We start from the raw sequence: 22,954 nt of genomic DNA on the forward strand, positions 1-22,954 counted from the left end.
ACCTGGCTAGGTCGCTTGTGAAGAATGACAATGACTTTATTGATCACAAAGTAAGCATAACGCGTATCAGAGTTATTTCCATATTCAGAAATCCAAGTACAAAAGTAGCACAAGAAGAAGAGTGTTACCAGTTGTATACGTAATATGCATAGTTTGTCACCTCATGTTATGTACACATTTGGTAATGCTATTGTCCTTCTGCCACCTTCACACTTGGATTTCTGTAGATGGAAATAACTCCATAACGTGTGATGCATACTTTCTTCTATCTTTCTTTTGCTACTGCCTTTATCCCGCATTGTGCGCAGGGTTAAGAACGGAGTTTGCATGGTTAATTTTAAGGGGTGGCTGGATGCCCTTCCTGCCGCCACCTCATACCCCCGGGACGTAATTAGTGTACCCCAGCTGTCAGCGTCTAGTGTAAATCGTGAAATAGTGTGAAGGTTTCAAATGTCTGCGAGTCGTGTAACTGAGGCGGGGCGTGGGTACCAGCCCGGTATTCATCTAGGAGGATGTGGAAAACCGCCTAAAAACCACATCCAGGCTGACCGGCACACCGGCCGTCGTCGTCAATCCGTCGGGCGGATTCGCACCGGGGCCGGTGCGCCTACCCGAGTCCAGGAAGCAGCGCGTTAGCGCTCTCGACTACCCTGGCCGGCGTGTCATGCATACTTTGTGGTTAATAAACTCATTCATCACCTCTTGTATGACTTTTCATGTGACCTAGAGAGCTTAACTACAGGTCTAAGCATATTTACAGAGAGGTAGTTTTATAGGGGGAGTGGGGGGGGGGGGAGGGGGGGGGGGGACAACTTTGGCGTTGTTTCTGCCAGTGTCTCGGTGTAACCTCGCTACTGCTCTGTCGCTGAATGTTGCGCTACCGAGAGTAAGATATAGCGGAGTAAATTGTATCGCTCTGTAGGAGGAAGAAGAGTGCTCTGCGGCTGGGCGGGATAATGAACGTCTGGAGTGACGCCATAAATAGAACATAAACTGCCTTACTCTGGAGATTCCAATTGCCGAGAATCGCTCCAGGGAGAGCATGCGAGCCGCAGGATTTACTCTCGCGCCGCCGGGATATATTCCTGCAGTTATGGAAATAATTACACGCGTATATAACAGTCGTGTGACGATTATACCAGTCGCCGGAGCGTGGCCCGGGTCATTAAACGCGAGCTTTCCATTAGGATGCCAAGTGAATCGGTAATGAGCCGCATTACTCATCCGGGACACAGCTGTTTTACGAGGACCAGTGAAGCAGTTTGTCACACGGCGACGCAGATAGCAGGAAGAGTTTGGGCCGGCGTTTACCACGCACGGCCCACACTGGACGCAACAGCTCGCCTCCTGCAAGGAGGGCCGAAAGCCGCTGTGATCTCTTCGGCTAAGCTCGCGCTAACGAGCCGTCACACTGCTGTGTATTTAACAGCATTCCGCAAATGACTTACAGCGTTTTAATACTCCTTTAGCACCTGTTCCCGTTACTGGGTTAACGGGGTGGATTCCACGTTAATGAGTTCATTGACGAAGCCGTGCCAGCATACGATCACTGACATCATCAACACTTTAACCAGGAATACAGAATATCCCGCATGGCGTAGACACACCCATTAAATATACTATTCAAGGAATTAACTATCGCATATTCAGCAAGTGATAACTTTTGATGAGGCAAGTTTTTGATAGTGTAATTCATTAAAAAGCACTCCGTCTTCAGGTCACGAGTGGCCTACCGGGACCATCCGGCCGCCGTGTCATCCTCGGTGGAGGATGCGGATAGGAGAGACGTGGGGTCAGCACACCCCTCTCCCGGTCGTAAGATGGTATTCTTGACCGAAGCTGCTACTATTCGGTCGAGTAGCTCCTCAATTGGCATTACGAGGCTGAGTGCACTCCCAAAAATGGCAACAGCGCATGGCGGCTTGGATGGTCACCCATCCAAGTGCCGACCACGCCCGACAGCGCTTAACTTCGGTGATCTCACGGGAACCGGTGTATCCACTGCGGCAAGGTCGTTGCCATAGTGTAATTCATGCTTTTTTTATTTTAGAAATATCTACGTCTACATCTATACTCCGCAAGCCACAGTAAGGTGTGTGGCGGAGGGTATCCTGTACCACTAACTGTCGTTTCCCCTCCTGTCTACTGTCTGTACACCTCCGTATGAGCCCTGATTTCTCGTATCTTATCTTCGTGGTCCTTACGCGCGATGTATGTTGGCGGCAGTAGAATTGTTCAGCAGTCAGCAAATGCCGATTCTTTATACTTTCTCAACAGTGTTTCTTGAAAAGAACGCCGCCTTCCCTCCAGGGATTCCCTTTTGGGTTCACGAAGCATCTCCGCAACACTTAACGTGTTGTTCGAAACTACCAGTAACAAATCTAGCAGCCCGCTCTGAACTGCTTCGATGTCTTCCTTCAATCCGACCTGGTACGGACCCCAAACACTCGAGCAGTACTCAAGAATAGGTCGCACCGTACTGACTATTTTACAAAAAAAAAAAAAAAAGTTCAAATGGCTCTAAGCACCATGGGACTTAACTTCTGAGGTCATCAGTCCCCTAGAACTTAGAACTACTTAAACCTAGCTAACCTAAGGACATAACACACATCCATGCTCGAGGCAGGATTCGAACCTGTTTCCAGACTGTAGCGCCTATAAACGCTCGGCCACCCCGGCCGGCTCTCTTTTACAGGTGAACCGCTGTTTCCTAAAATTCTGCCAAGTCGAAGTCGACCATTTGCTTTCCCTACCACAGTTTTCACATGCTCGTTCCACCTCGTTACGACGGTTCAAATTGCTTTCGCCACATTCGAGTCTGACGGGCTGGTAATTCAGTTAAGCCAGTCAACACGTTTGCTTTTATTAATGGTTATTTTATTCCTTAGAAATACACTAACTGATCAATTGTATCTTGACACCTATTAGTGGACATTAAATTGGGTTGTGTCCATCATTCGCTTTTGTGATGTGTTGAAATATGCTGAGAACACTATCCTCTTGGTGTCAGAATGTCCGTGGAGAAACGGGAGCCCATTCTTCCTCAAGGGCTGAAACGGAAAAAAGAGAAGTTAGTGATGTTGGACACTTGGGGTCTGGTGTGAAGCCGACGGTTTAACTCAAAAAATTGTTGAAATTGCTCTGAGCACTATGGGACTTAACTGAGGAGGTCATCAGTCCCCTAGACCTTAGAGCTACTTAAACCTAACTAACCTAAGGAGATCACGCACGTCCATGCCCGAGGCAGGATTCGAACCTGCGACCGTTGCGGTCGCGTGGTTCCAGACTGTAGCTCCTAGAAGCGCTCGGCCCCTACGGCCGGCGGTTTAACTCATTCCAAAGACGTTTCATTGAGTCCAGGTCGAACTTCTTGATAGCCAGCCCATTTCAGGAATGTTATGTCCGCAGACTATTACATCGCAGGTGCTGCATTGTAGTACTGTGCATTTTCGTGCTTCTGCAGTCTTCGTCTGTGAACTTTCCCTCTACTTCACATGGTACACGATGATGTGAAATGTGCTGGAATCCTTCCGCATTTAGGATTTTCTCAAGGGCAATAAGGGTATCACGTACTAAACACGTAAAACACCCCCGTAACACCACCTCCTCCTTACTTCTATGTTGGCACAAGATATGATGGCAGGTACCATTTACAGTCATCCACTGTTCAGTGGCGTCTCTCTTTACATCATCTTTGCAGTAACTACAGAAATTTTTGGCTTATGGGGAGCTGCTCGGCATTGTAGCCTGTTCCATTAAACTCTCTACCTACAGTCATTGTGCTATTTGGATTGCTAGTGGCACTATGGAACTCACCAGTAATTCCTTCCGCAGATTTCATGCTATTTTGTACAGCCACCCTCCTCAGTGCTCGACGGGGTCCGTGTCCGCCAGTACACAAGCTTTGCCAGGTCTTTGTTTACCTGTGGCTCTTCCTTCCCTTTTTCCATTGCCTGGTCACGTCACCAACAATTGACCTATGCAGATTTGGGGGACTTGAAATGTCCCTGATGGATTTGTTACTCGGACGACCTCCAATGACACCAACGAGCTCTCCCGAGCGACTCATTCGGCTGTTACTGTTTGTCTACTAACAATACAATTTTCACTTCTCCACCGGCCGGGGTGGCCGAGCGGTTCTAGGCGCTACATCTGGAACCGCGCGACCGCTACGGTCGCAGGTTCGAAGCCTGCCTCGGACATGGATGTGTGTGATGTACTTAGGTTAGTTAGGTTTAAGTAGTTCTAAGTTCTAGGGGACTAATGACCTCTGAAGCTAAGTCCCATAGTGTTCAGAGCCATTCGAACCATTTTTCCCCCTTCTCCTTTCGTACCTCACTAGGGGTCAGATAGATACTGCCTCCACGAAAATTAAAGAGACCTTTGGAGAAAAGAGGACCACTTGTATGAATATCAAGAGCTCACTTGGAAAACCAGTTCTAAGCAAAGAAGGGAAAGCAGAAAGGTGGAAGGAGTATATAGAGGGTCTATACAAGGACGATGTCCTTGAGGAGAATATTTTGGAAATGGAAGAGGATGTAGATGAAGATGAAATGGGAGATATGATACTGTGGGAAGAGTTCGACAGAGCACTGAAAGACCTGAGTCGATACAAAGCCCCAGGAGTAGACAACATTCCATTGGAACTACTGACGGCCTTGGGAGAGCCAGTCCTGACAAAACTCTACCATCTGGTGAGCAAGATGTATGAGACAGGCGAAATACCCTCAGACTTCAAGAAGAATATAATAATTCCAATCCCAAAGAAAGCAGGTGTTGACAGATGTGAAAATTACCGAACTATCAGTTTAATAAGTCACAGCTGCAAAATACTAACGCGAATTCTTTACAGACGAATGAAAAAACTGGAATAAGATCAGTTTGGATTCCGTAGAAATATCGGAACGCGTGAGGCAATACTGACCCTACGACTTATCTTAGAAGCTAGATTAAGGGAAGGCAAACCTACGTTTCTAGCATTTGTAGACTTAGAGAAACCTTTTGACAATGTTGACTGGAGTACACTCTTTCAAATTCTGAAGGTGGCAGGGGTAAAACACAGGGAGCGAAAAGCTATTTACAATTTGTACAGAAAGCAGATGGCAGTTATAAGAGTCGAGGGGCATGAAAGGGAGGCAATGGTTGGGAAGGGAGTGAGACAGGGTTTTAGCCTCTCCCCGATGTTATTCAATCTCTATATTGAGCGAGCTGTGAAGGAAACAAAAGAAAAAACTCGGAGTAGGTATTAAAATCCATGGAGAACAAATAAAAACTTTGAGGTTCGCCGATGACATTGTAATTCTGTCAGACAGCAAAGGACTTGGAAGAGCAGTTGAACGGAATGGATAGTGTCTTGAAAGGAGGACATAAGATGAACATCAACAAAAGCAAAACGAGGATAATGGAATGTAGTCGAATTAAGTCAGGTGATGCTGAGGGAATTAGATTAGGAAATGAGACACTTAAAGCAGTAAAGGAGTTTTGCTATTTGAGGAGCAAAATAACTGATGATGGTCGAAGTGGAGAGGATATAAATGTAGACTGGCAATGGCAAGGAAAGCATTTCTGAAGAAGAGAAATTTGTTAACATCGAGTATAGATTTAAGTGTCAGAAAGTCTTTTCTGAAAGTATTTGTATGGAGTGTAGCCATGTATGGAAGTGAAACATGGACGATAAATATTTTGGACAAGAAGAGAATAGAAGCTTTCGAAATGTGGTGCTGTAGAAGAATGCTGAAGATTAGATGGGTAGATCACATAACTAATGAGGAAGTGTTGAATAGGATTGGGGAGAGGAGAAGTTTGTGGCACAACTTGACTAGAAGAAGGGTAGAAGAAGGGATCGGTTGGTAGGACATGTTCTGAGGCATCAAGGGATCACCAGTTTAGCATTGGAGGGCAGTGTGGAGGGTAAAAATCGTAGAGGGAGACCAAGAGACGAATACACTAAGCAGATTCAGAAGGATGTAGGTTGCAGTAGGTACTGGGATATGAAGAAGCTTTCACAGAATAGAGTAGCATGGAGAGTTGCATTAAACCAGTCTCAGGACTGAAGACCACAACAACAACAACAACAAGAACCTGTGACTGTTTATTCAATGTAAATACATAAAACTGCAACCAGACACTTTTTTGAAATAGTTATTTATTCAGTCCATGAACTTGTTTTCGAACCTTTTCAGGCTCATCGTCAAGGGTGTGCAGAAAGTTACGTAAGTATTTTAAGCATAATTCTGGATGTTGGCTTGCGACAGTATGGGCGGCTTGTGTTGTTAATATCCGTCTGTCTGCTTCCATTTGGTAGCACAAGACTCCTCATTTGTACAGGATATGTATGCATATACACTTTGATAACGAAACATTGCCAGCATCCAGCGGTACCATCCGGCCATCGCAAGGAAGCAGATAGACGGATATTAAAAACAAAACTCGCCCATACTGTCGCAAGCCAGAACCCAACATTAGGCGTGAAACAACTGTGTAACATCCCGTACGCCATCTGAAGATGAGTCTGAAAAGGTTCAGAAGTCGGTGAATGGAATGAATAAATAACTGTTTCAAAATACGTGACTGAGCGCAGTTTTATGTATTTACATCAATATCTTTCATTTCAGATTGGGAATTTGTTTATATACCATTGAAGACAGTGTCGCAAAGATAATTGTCTAATGGTTTTAATTCACAACAAACGAAAGAGAGGAGGCAAAAAAATTCAAGGACCATCAACCTCCAATTAACGCTATATAAAATATTCAACAAAATTATCACCTTCTCCATAGAAAAATTCGTTTTCTTTCATTAAGCAAAAGAAAAAACTAATTTAGAAGTGGACAGCGCAGTAAAAAAATGCAAGCAGAGAACTAAATTATGAAATGTTACAATTTGTTTAGCCGGCCGGTTCTAGGCGCTACAGTCTGGAACCGCGCGACCGCTACGGTCGCAGATTCGAATCCTGCCTCGGGCATGGATGTGTGTGATGCTCTTAGGTTAGTTAGGTTTAAGTAGTTCTACGTCTAGGGGAATGATGATCACAGTGCTCAGAGCCATGTGAACCATTTTTTGCAATGAGTTTGAATGTTTTGTCTGGGAGTTAAAAGTTTCGAAAACACATTGGATTCAGTTTTGATGAAGTTTATACCAAATGCTTCACCCAGGAAACCTCGGTCAAGCACCACTGAACCCAGTTAAACTACTGAACTTGAAAATTCCGGAAATTCCTAATTTTAACCTTTAACACGCTTATGATGCATCAAACCACATGTAAATTTTCCGAGAAATATTGTCCTGTTATCAGTTTTGCTTTATTTGGCATAGTTTATTTATAAACAATAATTTCTATGGTTTTCCTCCGTTTTCGGATTTATAAGTGGAAATAATAACAAACACTTTAAATTATGCATTAAATAATTTGCTATACATCTAAAGTTTACGATACTGCCTCTACTTTTAATGTTTCTTTATTGAGCGTATGGCATTGGTGGCCGGGAGACGCCTCGCGGGGCGTTTCGGCCGCCGCTCCACAAGTTCTCTAACGCCACTACGACGACTTGCGAGTGAATGAGGATGAAATGATGATGAAAGACACATAACCACCCAGTCATCTCGGGGAAGAGAAAATCCCTGACCCCGCCGGGAATCGAACCCGGGACCCCGTGCGCGGGTAGCGAGAACGCTACCGCAAGACTACGAGCCTCGGACATTTCTGTGGTAAGAAAGGGTGTTTCAATTACGCGAAATCCATTTGCGGCCTCTCATTTAAATATGTGAATAATTTCGGTGAATCAGATGTCACAGTCCGATACAGTTCTACGAGATGTATCCGTAGACACCTCGTTTGCCGCAGTCGGATAATGCGCTGCCGAGACATTCAATGAGGGAATGTTTGCCTCTAGTATAACTCAATCTCTAGGACAGTTGTACATCGGAAGTATTCGTTACTGAGTAATGACTATTCCTCGAGACTCGAAGTAGCGTTTTGTTAGCGCCTGTAACGTTTCGTTACCGACAATTGTTCTTGCCCGCATGCAGTTGGTGCCCAATTCCGTATTTTCCGTATCCTTCATTTCGCTAACCTCAGCAGGCTCCGAGTAACGGAACCGTTTCGTTACTCGCCTGTGTTCTTACCTTTACGTTCACGCCGGATTTCTAGTTTTTGTATTCCTCCAGTTTCTTATTCTTGGCGGAGCAAGTCATACATTTCGTTATTCGCTATGTTTTCGTTCCTCGCCTTCAGTTCGTGCCCGACTCGGGCGGGGTCTGCAGTATTCGTAACCATGAAATTCCTTCCTTTCACACGCTAAACTTTCCGCAGAACAGAAGGTATATGGTTTTTCGATAGCCCACAGCGTTCAACGGCGGTTTTCACAGGCCGACGGTATGTCTGGGTAAAACGAAACTCCAAAGGTGTCTTGCGTAAGGCGGGATTCCTTATCCAATTTTCTTAGCAAGCACGGATCTTCTTCCCTTCTCATCACCTTGCTAAGCTCAGCGACTCCTCGAAGTGTTCCTCCGCTCGGCGTTTTCATTGGAGGAGTAAATTTGCAATGCCGCCCATTGACCGTGCCTCCCAGCGCACAGTGGCAATTTACTTCCTTTTTGCACTGGTGTGTGACTCGAGAATTGTAATCTGTCTCACGTTTTAACTGTCAACGCTACTCCCAACATTCGTCTCGTATTGTTCTGAAGTTTTTCTGCTTTCCTTAGTTACTGTGGGAACAGCCACACAAAACTTCTTTGTAAAGGCTATCTCTACGTCAGACCCAGACAGTCTCATGTATGAGCTTCGCCAAATAATCTGCCGGGTTCGTGATTTGTATTGTATTGTATTGTATGTTAACCGGGGGCCTAGAAACGACGGAGAGGCTCCGTCCCCGCCGCAGCCGCAGTGGTCCACAGCCCCACAACGACTACGGCAGTCCACTTCACCCCTCCGCCGCCCCACACCGAACCCAGGGTTACTGTGCGGTTCGGCCTCCGGTGGACCTCCCCCCCCTCCCCCCCACCCCCACCCCCCCGCAGGGAACGTCTCATACCAGACGAGTGTAACCCCTATGTTTGCGTGATAGCGTAATGGTGGTGTACGCGTACGTGGAGAACTTGTTTGCGCAGCAATCGCCGACATAGTGTAACTGAGGCGGAATAAGGGGAACCAGCCCGCATTCGCCGAGGCAGGTGGAAAACCGCCTAAAAACCATCCACAGACTGGCCGGTTCACCGGACCACGACACAAATCCGCCGGGCGGATCCGTGCCGGGGACCAGGTGCCCCTTCCCGCTCGGAAAGCCGTGAGTTAGGCGGCACGGCCAACCGGGCGGGCTGGGTTCGTGATTTACAAGCAACGTCCTTACTGTCCAGAAAAAAAAAAATTAAGCAGGCTCTTCAGTCTCGCACACCTTCCTGTGCCAATGCTTGGCAGATTCTGTCTATGCCCTGCCCCAATGCCTGTGAGGTACCTGAATTCTCGACACTTTCTCGCTTTTTAAGGCAGGTAATAACGGCTCCTGCCATCCACAAGATTCACACGCATCCACATGTGCATTCTTGATGTTTTTTGTGTCTGTGCTCCGTCCCAGTAGCTGCAGGTGCCCATCAGTTTTCAGCATGCTTCTCATTGTCCGCCAGGCTCCTTGCAAGGTGTCCACTTGGTAAAATGCTGTAGGGAAGGCGAATCAAAGAATAGGTTTTATAGGCAGAACACATAGCAGATGCAATAGATCTACTTAAGAGGCTACCTACACCACGCTTGTCCGTCCTCTTTTGGAGTACTGCTGCGCGGTGGCGGGTCCTTGCGAGATAGGATTAATAGAGTACATCGAGAAAATTAAAAGAAGACCGGCACGTTTTGTAATATCGAGAAATAGGGAACAGATTGTCACTGACGTGATACAGGATTTGGGATGAACATCATTAAAACAAAGGCGTATCGCGCGCTGTTCGAGAGTGTAATAATAGAGAATTATTGTGAAGGTGGTTCGATGAACCCTCTACCAGGCACATAAGTGTAATTTGCAGAGTATCCATGTAGATGTAGATGTAAACTAGCCCACATTCGAAGTCACTAAGCTCTCCTGACCCACCTTTTACTTCATTACTGACAACCAGTACTCCCCGCCCCGCCTCTTACCCTGGAGGGTCCACCTCTAGTGACGTCTAATGGTGAATTCTGCATAGCGTAGGGGTGTCCGGATATTTTTGATCAGATTTTGTTCTAAGACTAAGCCCGACAGAAGTAAGCAAGCGTTTTGTTAGCTGCAGATATTCTGTTATCGTCTCACAAAATGGTCGAGTCTGTCGTGGTTACTTGTTGGCGCATTGCCTGTTGGCTTTTCACTTGGGACGGCATTTGCTCCATGATTTTTCTGTCGTTTCACCAACATGAGTGGTAGGCACTGTCAAGGATTGTTCATCTGTCAACATCAGTGAAGGCTGATCCATTATTCTGCACCTACTCATGGAAAAAAGGGGGGAAAAAAGCAAGTACAGCTGCGTATGCATATCGTGAAGTTTCTCCCAAGTATCTTAAAGTTGTCAGTGGATGCCTGCACAGAAATGTTATTGGTAATAATCAATATTTGCCGATTACACTTGTTCATAACTTTTTGACACTGCAACTCGATTGTGAATCGTTACGGGTACCTAAGCTTTGTACGGAACGTACAGGGTGTCCCGGAAATGTTGCGACGAACTTCTATAGGGGGTGGTGACGCGTCTGCTCACCCAAGATTGCTAAAATTCGGTTTTAAGCAGAAACTGAAATTATTCACTGGAAAGAAAACTTGAAATTAACTGGAGCAGACGGCATTGTTGATGGTGGAGGCATTTTTTTTAGTTAAATTTTAGTAAAATTTAGAGAAGTTTACATGTTTTAATACCACCATTACTTCTGCGGGGCCGGTTTCTGTTATTTACGGGCGAAATTGAATCACAGCTTGGAGACTGTGGCCAGATCATTTAAGGTTCCGCGCTTGCATTCACGTTTGCAAAACGCTTCGTGATGATTGGCAATTATTCTGAGGGACCCTGCAGCTAGTTACAAACGAATAAATGGCAGAATACTAATTGTATTCGGCCATTGCGTCTCCACGCCACGATCCGTTCAGCTCGTATTGGTCCTTGACTGTAACAATAAAACATTAAAATATTCATGCCTCTTATAACTATCAGGGGAACTGTTAAAATGCGAGCTCATGAGACTTAACTGATTTACATCAATTAAATTGCAAATGGTCTTAAAGTTATACATGACACTTACATCTGGTTTGTCTACAAAAAAGAATGATAAGTTACTGATACGCAATGAACGCAGCTATAGTGCGTCCTATCAGAACAAAAGCTAACAGACAAGAGAGAGTGTGATATCCGAGCAGGGAAGCTCGTCACTTGCTTTGTCTCAAATGGCTCTAAACACTATGGGATTTAACTTCTGAGGTCATCAGTCCCCTAGAACTTAGAACTACTTAAACCTAACTAACCTAAGGACATCACACACATCCATGTCCGAGGCAGGATTCGAACCTGCGTCCGTAGCGGTCGCGCGGTTCCAGACTGTAGCGCCTAGAAGCGCTCGGCCACCCCGGCCGGCGTCACTTGCTTTCCAAAACAAAAAAGCGTATTACAGTCGATCGCATCCAGCCATAAGCTGACTACCGTTATATCTTTGAAATATTATTTATGAAATAATAATTGTTGTTGTTGTTGTTGTTGTGGTCTTCAATCCTGAGACTGGTTTGAAGCAGCTCTCCATGCTACTCCATCCTGTGGAAGCTTCATCATCTCCCAGTACCTACTGCAGCCTACATCCTTCTGAATCTGCTTAGTGTATTCATCTCTTGGTCTCCCTCTACGATTTTTACCCTCCACGCTACCCTCCAATACTAAATTGGTGATCCCCCGATGTCTCAGAACATGTCCTACCAACCGATCCCTTCTTCCAGTCAAGTTGTGCCACAAGTTCCCCTTCTCCCCAATTCTATTCATTACCTCCTCATTAGTTATGTGATCTACCCATCTAATCTTCAGCATTCTTCTGTAGCACCACATTTTGAAAGCTTCTACTCTCTTCTTGTCTAAACTATTTATCGTCCACGTTTCACTTCCATACATGGCTACACTCCATACAAATACTTTTAGAAACGGCTTCCTGACACTTAAATCTATACTCCATGTTAACAAATTTTTCTTCTTCAGAAACGCTTTCCTTGCCATTGCCATTATACATTTTATATCCTCTCTACTTCGACCACCATCAGTTATTTTGCTCCCCAAACAGCAAAACTCCTTTACTACTTTAAGTGCCTCATTTCCTAATCTAATTCCCTCAGCATCACCCGACTTAATTCGACTACATTCCATTATCCTCACTTTGCTTTTGTTGATGTTCACCTTATACCCTCCTTTCAAGACACTGTCCATTCCGTTCAACTGCTCTTCCAAGTCCTTTGCTGTCTCTGACAGATTTACAATGTCATCGGCGAACCTCAAGGTTTTTATTTGTTCTCCATGGATTTTAATACCTACTCATAACTTTTCTTTTGTTTCCTTCATTACTTGCTCAATATACAGATTCAATAACATCGGGGAGAGGCTACAACCCTGTCTTACCCCCTTCCCAACCACTGCTTCCCTTTCATGTCCCTCGATTCTTATAACTGCCATCTGCTTTCTTTACAAATTGTAAATAGCCTTTCGCTCCCTGTATTTTACCCCTGCCTCCTTTATAATTTGAAAGAGGGTATTCCAATCAACATTGTCAAAAGCTTTCTCTAAGTTTACAAATGCTAGAAAAGTAAGTTTGCCTTTCCTCAGTCTTTCTTCTAAGATAAGTCGCAGGATCAGTATTGCCTCACGTGTTCCAGTGTTTCTACGGAATCCAAACTGATCTTCCCCGAGGTCCGCTTCTACCAGTTTTTCCAGTCGTCTGTAAAGAATTCGCGTTAGTATTTTGCATCTGTGACTTATTAAACTGATAGTTCGGTAATTTTCACATCTGTCAACACCTGCTTTCTTTGGGATTGGAATTATTATATTCTTCTTGAAGTCTGAGGGTATTTCACCTGTCTCATACATCTTACTCACCAGATGGTAGAGTTTTGTCAGGACTGGCTCTCCCAAGGCTGTAAGTAGTTCTAATGGAATGTTGTCTACTCAGGGGGCCTTGTTTCGACTCAGGTCTTTCATTGCTCTGTCAAACTCTTCACGCAGTATCATATCTCCCATTTCATCTTCATCTACTTCCTCTTCCATTTCCATAATATTGCCCTCAAGTACATTGCCCTTTTACAGACCCTCTATATACTCCTTCCACCTTTCTGCATTCCCTTCTTTGCTTAGAACTGGGTTTACATCTGAGCTCTTGATATTCATACAAGTGGTTCTCCTTTCTCCAAAGGTCTCCCTAATTTTCCTGTAGGCGTTACCTATCTTACCCCTAGTGAGATAAGCCTCTACATCCTTACATTTGTCCTCTAGTCACCCCTGCTTAGCCATTTTGCACTTCCTGTCGATCTCATTTTTGAGACGTTTGTATTCCTTTTTGCCTGCTTCATTTACTGCATTTTTATATTTTCTCCTTTCATCAATTAAATTCAATATTTCTTCTGTTACCCAAGGGTTTCTACTAGCCCTCGTCTTTTTACCTATTTGATCCTCTGCTGCCCTCACTATTTCATCCCTCAAAGTTACCCATTCTTCTTCTACTGTATTTCTTTCCCCCATTCTTGTCAATTGTCCCCTTATGCTCTCCCTGAAACTCTGTACGATCTCTGGTTTTTCAGTTTATCCGGGTCCCATCTCCTTAAATTCCCACCTTTTTGCAGTTTCTTCAGTTTTACTCGACAGTTCATAACCAATAGATTGTGGTCAGAGTCCTCATCTGCCCCTGGAAATGTCTTACAATTTAAAACCTGGTTCCTAAATCTCTGTCTTACCATTATATAATCTATCTGATACCTTCTAGTATCTCCAGGGTTCTTCCATGTATACAACCTTCTTTCATGATTCTTGAACCAAGTGTTAGCTATGATTAAGTTATGCTCTGCGCAAAATTCTACTAGGCGGCTTCCTCTTTCATTTCTTGGCCCCAATCCATATTCACCTACTATGTTTCCTTCTCTCCCTTTTCCTACTCTCGAATTCCAGTCACCCATGACTATTAAATTCTTGTCTTCCTTCACTACCTGAATAATTTCTTTTATCTCCTCATTCATTTCATCAATTTTCGTCATCTGCGGAGCTAGTTGGCATATAAACTTGTACTACCGTAGTAGACGTGGGCTTCGTGTCTATCTTGGCCACAATAATGCGTTCACTATGCTGTTTGTAGTAGCTTACCCGTACTCCTATTTTTTTTATTCATTATTAAACCTACTCCTGTCTTACCCCTATTTGATTTTGTATTTATAACCCCGTATTCATCTGACCAAAAGTCTTGTTCCTGAAAACTCTGCTGCCCCTCTTCACGAACCACACGTTTCTCTGGCCTCTCAACAGATACCCCTCCGTTGTGGTTGCACCTACGGCACGGCTATCTGTATCGCTGAGGCACGCAAGCCTCCCCACCAACGGCAGGGTCCATGGTTCAAGGGGGGGAGGGGGGGGGAATAATAATTACACTTCACAAAACTGACATAAGTTATTTAGATTTGAAGTTATTTAATAGATAAGTGCACATTTTTGTGCTTTTTAGTGGTTTGTGCGACGTTATATTTACATAAGGTTAACGTGGTTCTGCCCATGTGATGTTTCATTGGGGCCCATCATCAGAATGGAGAATTGCACAGCAATCCATGGCTGCAAACGTCACACGTCGTTGGGTGGAGTGCTGGAGGGGGACGTGAGAATTTCCTCATCCGAACGCTAGCCACCATGCGAGGAGAATGGAACGGCATATGACTGGTGAGCTCGCAGACACACACATAATGCAGGGAATAGTTGAGTGCAATGGACGAGCCGCTGAACGCACTTGCTTCCCAGGCAAACATCAACTGCACTACAGCTTGTTTGCGCGTGTGCATCGAAATTTGTGCAAGGACGGCCTCCGAAAGGCAGGCAGGATTTAACACGGGTGTCCACGGGCTGACCTTCGGTATTGTTCGGATGACGTCACGCTAGTATGGCCGTTGCGCGGTTACGATACACGGTTCAGCTGTTTCCGACGGATCAGCGAGTTCAGTGTGGAAGCATGTTTCGACAGAGAATCAATCAGATATCTCCGTAGCCTTTCAAGACGCATCGAGCAACGGAAGGTGACACGAAAAACAGAAAGACCTGCTCTGGGCCGCGACCTAAGCCACAAGAAGCAGTTACCATAAAAAAAATTGACGGTATGTCTCACATGCAGTTGAATAAGTACAATTTAAGACTTACGAGCACTGTTTCGTGTCAGTTTATTGCAGACCTGCTTCAGCTGTGTCAAGTAATGTAAATTTAGATGCTGAGAGAGATTTGAACAGAATGTCTATAGATTACTGTTATCATTTCCTGGTTGACAGTTTGCTGTTAGTTAGTTTCATGTTCCATGAATCAGTTTTAGAGTTAATTGTACCACTGTGGAAGGAATCAATTTACATTCGCAGTACACACATTACAAATTCACACGTAAATACATCTACAAGCTGGCCATTTACAAGGTTTTCTTTTATACACAGAAGTGAGTTTGTAACTTCTACCCACCATCTTTTACACGTTACAAAAATATTCTTCCACGGGACAATGCATAATGAACAAGAAACTTTTTCAGTTTGTTTTCAAACTTAACTTTGCTATCTGTCACAAATTTCATATCACTGGGCCTTTGATCAAAAATGCCGGCCGGTGTGGCCGAGCGGTTCTAGGCGCTTCAGTCTGGAACCACGTGACCGCTACGGTCGCAGGTTCGAATCCTGCCTTGGGCATGGACGTGTGTGATGTCCTTAGGTTAGTTAGGTTTAATTAGTTCTAATTTCTGGGGGACTGATGACCTCAGATGTTAAGTCCCATAGTGCTCAGAGCCATTTGAACCATTTGATCAAAAATTTTGGTGGTAGCATTGTGCACACACTTTTGTGCTAAAGACAACATTACTGTGGAGAAGTCCGTGTTGTTTTTCCTTCTGTTATTGTAATTATAAACATCACTGTTCGTTTTGAATCGCATTGGAATATTTACAACAGACTTCGTGAGAGAATATACTGTGAAGCAATAGTCAGATGGGTAATCCCTTGAAAGATGTTAGCAAGATGATCGCGAGTGTATGGTTCAAATGGCTCTGAGCACTATGGGACTCAACTTCTGAGGTCATTAGTCCCCTAGAACTTAGAACTACTTAAACCTAACTAACCTAAGGACATCACACACATCCAAGCCCGAGGCAGGATTCGAACCTGCGACCGTAGCGGTCGCGCGGTTCCAGACTGCAGCGCCTAGAACCGCTCGGCCACTCCGGCCGGCGATCGCGGGTGTATACAACGTGTTATTCTTCCTGTACGTTTATGAGCAATGGAGAATATTCTTTGTAAAGATGAGTTACCTCAGAACATAATTCCATTTGACATTACTGAATGACGCCGGCCGGAGTGGCCGTGCGGCTCTAGGCGCTACAGTCTGGAACCGAGCGACCGCTACGGTCGCAGGTTCGAATCCTGCCTCGGGCATGGATGTGTGTGATATCCTTAGGTTAGTTAGGTTTAATTAGTTGTAAGTTCTAGGCGACTGATGACCTCAGAAGTTAAGTCGTATAGTGCTCAGAGCCATTTGAACCGTTTGAACATTACTGAATGAAAATACGCGAATTATGCAAAATACTCTCCCAAAGATTTTCAGTGATTCCAAATGCAAATGTGGCTGAATTATGTTTTAGGAGTTAAAAAATGTTTTTCCGGTTTAAATTATTATCAGTATGGAACCTAAATTTTTTCAAGATACGACCATAGTTATTATTTCCCCATCAACGTACAGGGTGATTCAAAAAGAATACCACAACTTTAAAAATGTGTATTTAATGAAAGAAACATAATATAACCTTCTGTTATACATAATTACAAAGAGTATTAAAAAAGGTTTTTTTTCACTCAAAAACACGTTCAGAGATGTTCAAAATGGCCCCCTCCAGACACTCGAGCAATATCAACCCGATACTCCAACTCGTTCCACACTCTCTGTAGCATATCAGGCGTAACAGTTTGGATAGCTGCTGTTATTTCTCGTTTCAAATCATCAATGGTGGCTGGGAGAGGTGGCCGAAACACCATATCCTTAACATACCCCCATAAGAAAAAATCGCAGCGGGTAAGATCAGGGCTTCTTGGAGGCCAGTGATGAAGTGCTCTGTCACGGGCTGCCTGGCGGCCGATCCATCGCCTCGGGTAGTTGACGTTCAGGTAGTTACGGACAGATAAGTGCCAATGTGGTGGCGCTCCATCCTGCTGAAATATGAATTGTTGTGCTTCTTGTTCGAGCTGAGGGAACAGCCAATTCTCTAACATCTCCAGAGAGTGTGGAACGAGTTGGAGTATCGGGTTGATATTGCTCGAGTGTCTGGAGGGGCCATATTGAACATCTCTGAACTTGTTTTTGAGTGAAAAAAAACCTTTTTAAATACTCTTTGTAATGATGTATAACAGAAGGTTATATTATGTTTCTTTCATTAAATACACATTTTTAAAGTTGTGGTATTCTTTTTGAATCACCCTGTATTATAGTTATCATTAGCGTAGTAGTCTAGATGCGCAGAACTGACTATGTTGTGTCTTTCTGAAATTGACAGCGTGACCATTTGCAAAAAACCACTCAACAACACTTTGAAGAACATTCTTCACCATTCCTTGTGCTTTTGTAGTGGTACACTGAGGTGGCAAGAGTCATGGGACACTTCCCAATGTGTCGGAACTCCTTTTGCCCGGCGCAGTGCAGCAATTCGACGTGGCGTGGACTCAACAAGTCGTTGGAAGTCCCCTGCAGAAATACTGAGCCACGCTGCCTTCCGGTGCAGGATTTTGTGCACGAACTGGCCTATCGATTATGTCCCATGAATATTCTATGGCATTCGTGCTGGGAGATCTGGGTGGGCAGATCTTTCGCTAGAATGTCCAGAATGTTCTTCAAAGTAATCGCGAAAAATTGTGGCCCAGTGATACGGCACATTATCATTCATAAAAATTTCGTCGTTGTTTGGGATAATTAAGTCCACGAATGGCTGCAAATGGTCTCCAGGTAGCCGAACGTAAGCATTTCCAGTGGATGATCGGTTCAGTTGTAAACACAGCCCACGTCATTGTGGAGCCACCACCAACTTGCACAGTGCCTTGTTGTCAACTTGAGTCCGTCTTCGTGATGTTGCGCCACAGTCGAACCCTACCATCAGCTCCTACCAACTGAAACCGGGACTCATCCGACCAGGTCACGGTTTCCCAGTCGTCTAGGGGCCAACCGATATGGCCATGAACCCAAGGAAGGCGCTGCAGGCAATGTCGTGGTATTAGCAGACGCACTCGTATCAGTCGCCTATTGCCACAGCCCACTAACGCTAATTTCGCCTAACGGATATGTTCATCGTAAATACCACATTGGTTTGTGCGGTTATTTCAAGCAGTAAAAAAAAAAAAAAGGTTCAAATGGCTCTGAGCACTATGGGACTTAACATCTGAGGTCATCACTCCCCTAGAACTTAGAACAACGTAAACCTAAGTAGCCTAAGGACATCACACACATCAATGTCCGAGGCAGGATTCGAACCTGCGGCCGTAGCGGTCGCGCGGTTTCGGACTGAAGCTCCTAGAACCGCTCGGCCACACTGGCCGGCCTTCACGCAGTATTACTTGGTTGTCGGCACTGATAAATCTACGCAAATGCCACTTATCTCGGTCGTTAACTGAAGGCCGTCGGCCACTGCGCTGTCCGTGGTGAGAGGTAATGTCTGAAAATTGGTATTTTCGTCACTTACCGCTTCCGAACTGGAATGTCCCATGCGTCTATAAACCTTTCAGCATAAGAAAAAACCTTATGTAAACAGACACAAACGCGATGATTGGTCAGAAACTGTAGCACACGTACACTGGTGTTGTTACGCTCTTGAATGTAAGTCCTACTTACGTATTAAATATATTATTAATAAATTACGTTAAATGAAACCTTTAAGATATTCAAATGTAGTAACAGCCATCAACGTTTCTCTTAATCACGCTTTAGCTACGTAGTTGTTATTTCGAAAGTCGTGTACAGTGACAGCCTCTGCAGCGTTGTGATCTGATTGTCGCGCTGTTAAATGTATATGTCGTTGTGACTAGGGCCTCCCGTCGGGTAGACCGTCCGCCGGGTGCAAGTCTTTCGATTTGACGCCACTTCGGCGACTTGCGAGTCGATGGGGATGAAATGATGATAATTAGGACAACACAACACCCAGTCCCTGAGCGGAGAAAATCTCCGACCCAGCCGAGAATCGAACCCGGGCCCTTAGGATTGACATTCTGTCGCGCTGACCACTTTTTTTTTAATCTCATTTTGTTCTATATTGGTCGTTGAATTTGTTCGGGGCGGACGTCCGATGACACCCGTTCAGGTTCTTCGTTGGTCTGTTCCCTTAGTTTTTTATTACAGAGGGTAGCTAACCCTCTGACCAAGCACGCTGTGCTACAGTGCCGGCGATCGTTGTGTTTGGTCGTTGCGGACGTAACATGACATCCGTTCAAGTTCGTTGTTGATCCTTTCACTCAGTCTTTTATTACAGAGGCCGACCAGCTCTCTGAGCTACCGTGCTACCGGGGGCGGACGTCGGGCTGTTAATGCTCAGCATAAAAATGGCTGAGGCTGCTTTCCGTTTCGTAGTGAAACAGGGTTAAAAAGTGCCGGGAAAATAGGCTATTCTTAATGTTTTTCATAAATTTACGGAGATAATCGGCGTTGAAGTTTTTCCACCCTTGTATATAACGCAGTGGTTAAACGTGTCGCGCAGTCGGTAGCGTAATGAAATGTGAACCAAATTTGGTTATTCGTGCGTAGGTTCATATCTCCTTAGTATCATTCTCTTCTCATTCCATTTGAGATACCTAAATATCTTAATTATAAAACTCATGGTCTTTTTTTTAATAAATAATGCACGTCTTCTTGTTTCTAATTACATATTGGATGCGACATTCCTGTTTCCATTTCAAATACAAATTCTTAATTATCGATGTTTTATGAAAGACTGTTCATAAAAGTTGTTTAAATTAAAAAAACATAACAATTTAATTTTTAAGGCAAAACTGGAAAACCAAATCCTCTTCATTTGGACTGCGTTCATCGTTTTATAACACAGACGTGGATAAGTATCGTAGAAACATGAAACACAATCATTTTCACAGCATCGAGAACATAATACAAATGCAGCATTTTTACATTTGCTATCGTATCATTACAATATGAACCCAACAGAACTGATCTGGAGCCAAGCTGCGGGATTTGGCCCGAGAAGTAACAAGACTGTTAAACTGCCAGACGTACTGGAACTAACGCATACAGCTTTTTCACACGTCACTGCCGAATGCTGGCGGGATATAGAACGGCGTGTCATAAAAGAAGAAGAGGAAAAGCTGCGCCTGGTTGCTTCGTGGATTCAGTTGTTGATAGGCTTGTCACCAATGTAGCAGGTGACACTTCCAGAACTGAAATGTATTTCTCTGATTCGGACAAGGAAGGAGCTAAAAGATTACCAGACGACAGACTGTAAGTAATACCGTCAATGGCTTAAATATTTAACTATACGGTGAAATCCTTCAGTTCTCTCTTACGTTACACACAGCTTATGTAGAAGAATTACCCTGTGGTTAAGTCAGGAATTTTCATCATAGTTCTTTTTAATTGCAATAGTACGCTAGCTACAAACTATAACTTGACGAGGTTTTCGTATAGTAGTCTAAGGAGCATATTGTGGGAGATTCTGCTTAAAAGTTAAATGACATTCGAAGCTGTATTGTTCCTCCGCGCGCTACAGTGTGGAACCGGGCGACCATTACGGTCGCAGGTTCGAATCTTGCCTAGGGCATGGATGTGTGTGCTGTCCTTAGGTTAGTTAGGTTTAAGTAGTTCTAAGTTCTAGGGGACTGATGACCTCAGAAGTTAAGTCCCGTAGTGCTCAGAGCCATTTGAACCATTTTTAAGTTCTAGGGGACTGATGACCTTAGAAGTTAAGTCCCATAGTGCTCAGAGTTATTTTAACCATTTTTGTTTCTCCGCTCGTCCCTTTTTACGTATGAACTACAGTTCGCCACGTCTCTGCGGGCTAAGCTGTACCAGCTGACCGGCCAGTGCTGTCCAAGTTGAATGTGTCCATAAAGCTGTTGTCCCTTATTATGCCCATAAAGCTGTTGTCCCTTATTATCGCTAAGTCGACGTGCGCGTAACGCACAGCACAAAACGTACCCTTATTATCGTACTTGACAGTACTCGAGACAGCTTGGCTGCAGTGTCTCGTGAAACGGAAATCCAATTAAGTTCCGGTAAACGCGGAAGAATACATAGTGCAATGTTTACAGCAGGTTTATTCTTATGATTAGCTGGTCGGAGTGGCCCTGCGGTTCTAGGCGCTACAGTCTGGAACCGAGCGACCACTACGGTCGCAGGTTCGAATCCTGCCTCGGGCATGGATGTGTGTGATGTCCTTAGGTTAGTTAGGTTTAAGTAGTTCTAAGTTCTAGGGGACTTATGACCACAGCAGTTGAGTCCCATAGTGCTCAGAGCCATTTTTTTGTTTACTGCAGTTGAAATAGGTCTTTCATTTTCCAGCACACTTGTCAGGAAGGTACACGAAATGATTTACACTTCTTCATCATGTTAATTGGAGTTTGGAATATATGGTGTGGAACCAGCTGCGAGTTGAAATTTTCGGTCTGAGGCGCTTTTTTACTGTGTTCTTGATACAATCAGGCAGAGGGTGCACAGGATAGCCAGATAACTGGGCAAAAATGTTTGGCTTGCAACAAATGTTCAAAATAGCGGCTATTCCTGTAAAGAGTAAAAACGTTTCATGCCATAGAGCCAGACGTAAGCGATTATCCAGCAGAGTACAATGGAGTGGTAGTGTTGCCTTGCACGAAGTTCGATCATCAACTCAAAGCATAGCACTTGTAGATCTAAGAGGTAACACTATAATGCGATATTTGCTGTCATAGAAACGGGAATGTTGTTCGTCGCATATGTATATGTAAGGCGAGCATCGTTTGTTCAGTACAAAGAAACGGAAAGACAACCACTTTTGTGGACGCGAAATGGGAAATGCGGACGTACTGAAGATAGTGTTAATTCAGGCTGATTGGTAAATTTGTGAGGGTCTTTCCGACGAAAATGTGTGTACAAACACTCGAGTCTGGCCATGGTAAACATTGGGAGGATGCTGAATGACTATTAGTACCTTCACTCCACCGAACACAAGAAATGACAAGTGGTTTCTCATCCGCGGGATTAGAATTCGAAATAGATTTTCCAGTTTCCGTAGACGAGAGTTGCAGCTTAGTGACTGTGCACGTGTTCGAAAGGCATAGGCCTCGTATTAGCTCTCGGAGCTTGTGGCTAGTTGGCTGTGGCGTTTGATGGAAGAGTCAGTGGACTGTTTCACTCGAAACTCATTCACTTAATGCGAATCTCTTGGCATCAGCTATAGCAGGTATAAGTTTTTTCTTTTTTTTCCTTATAGGACCAAAGTGCTGAGGTCATCGGTCCCTAATCTTATGCACTACTTAATTTAATTTAAACTAACTTACACTAAGAACAACGTACACACCCATTCCCGAGGGAGGACTCGAACCTCCAACGGGATGGGGGAGGGAGGGGGTGGGGAAGCCGCGCGGACCGTGACAAGGCGCCTTAGACCGCGAGCCTACCCCGCGCGGCAGGTATACGTCTACTATCCAATGGTGAGATATGAAAGTTTTTGCCGGACCGGGAGTCAAGACCCAATTTCCCACTATGCGAAATCGGTCGTCTTAACCATTTCGGCTGTCTGTAC

The 22,954-nt window shown here is 44.5% G+C and overlaps 1 protein-coding gene and 1 pseudogene across 1 annotated transcript in view; one reads left to right on the forward strand and one right to left on the reverse strand.

Moving 5' to 3' along the window:
• The window catches only part of LOC124607175 (netrin-3-like), a 447,419-nt gene that overhangs the window by 367,154 nt on the left and 57,311 nt on the right, over positions 1 to 22,954 (forward strand). The window lies entirely within an intron of this gene.
• Positions 1,903 to 2,020, reverse strand: LOC124608176 (annotated as a pseudogene).

Source organism: Schistocerca americana, chromosome 3 (assembly GCF_021461395.2).
Source record: "Schistocerca americana isolate TAMUIC-IGC-003095 chromosome 3, iqSchAmer2.1, whole genome shotgun sequence".
Taxonomy (NCBI): domain Eukaryota; kingdom Metazoa; phylum Arthropoda; class Insecta; order Orthoptera; family Acrididae; genus Schistocerca; species Schistocerca americana.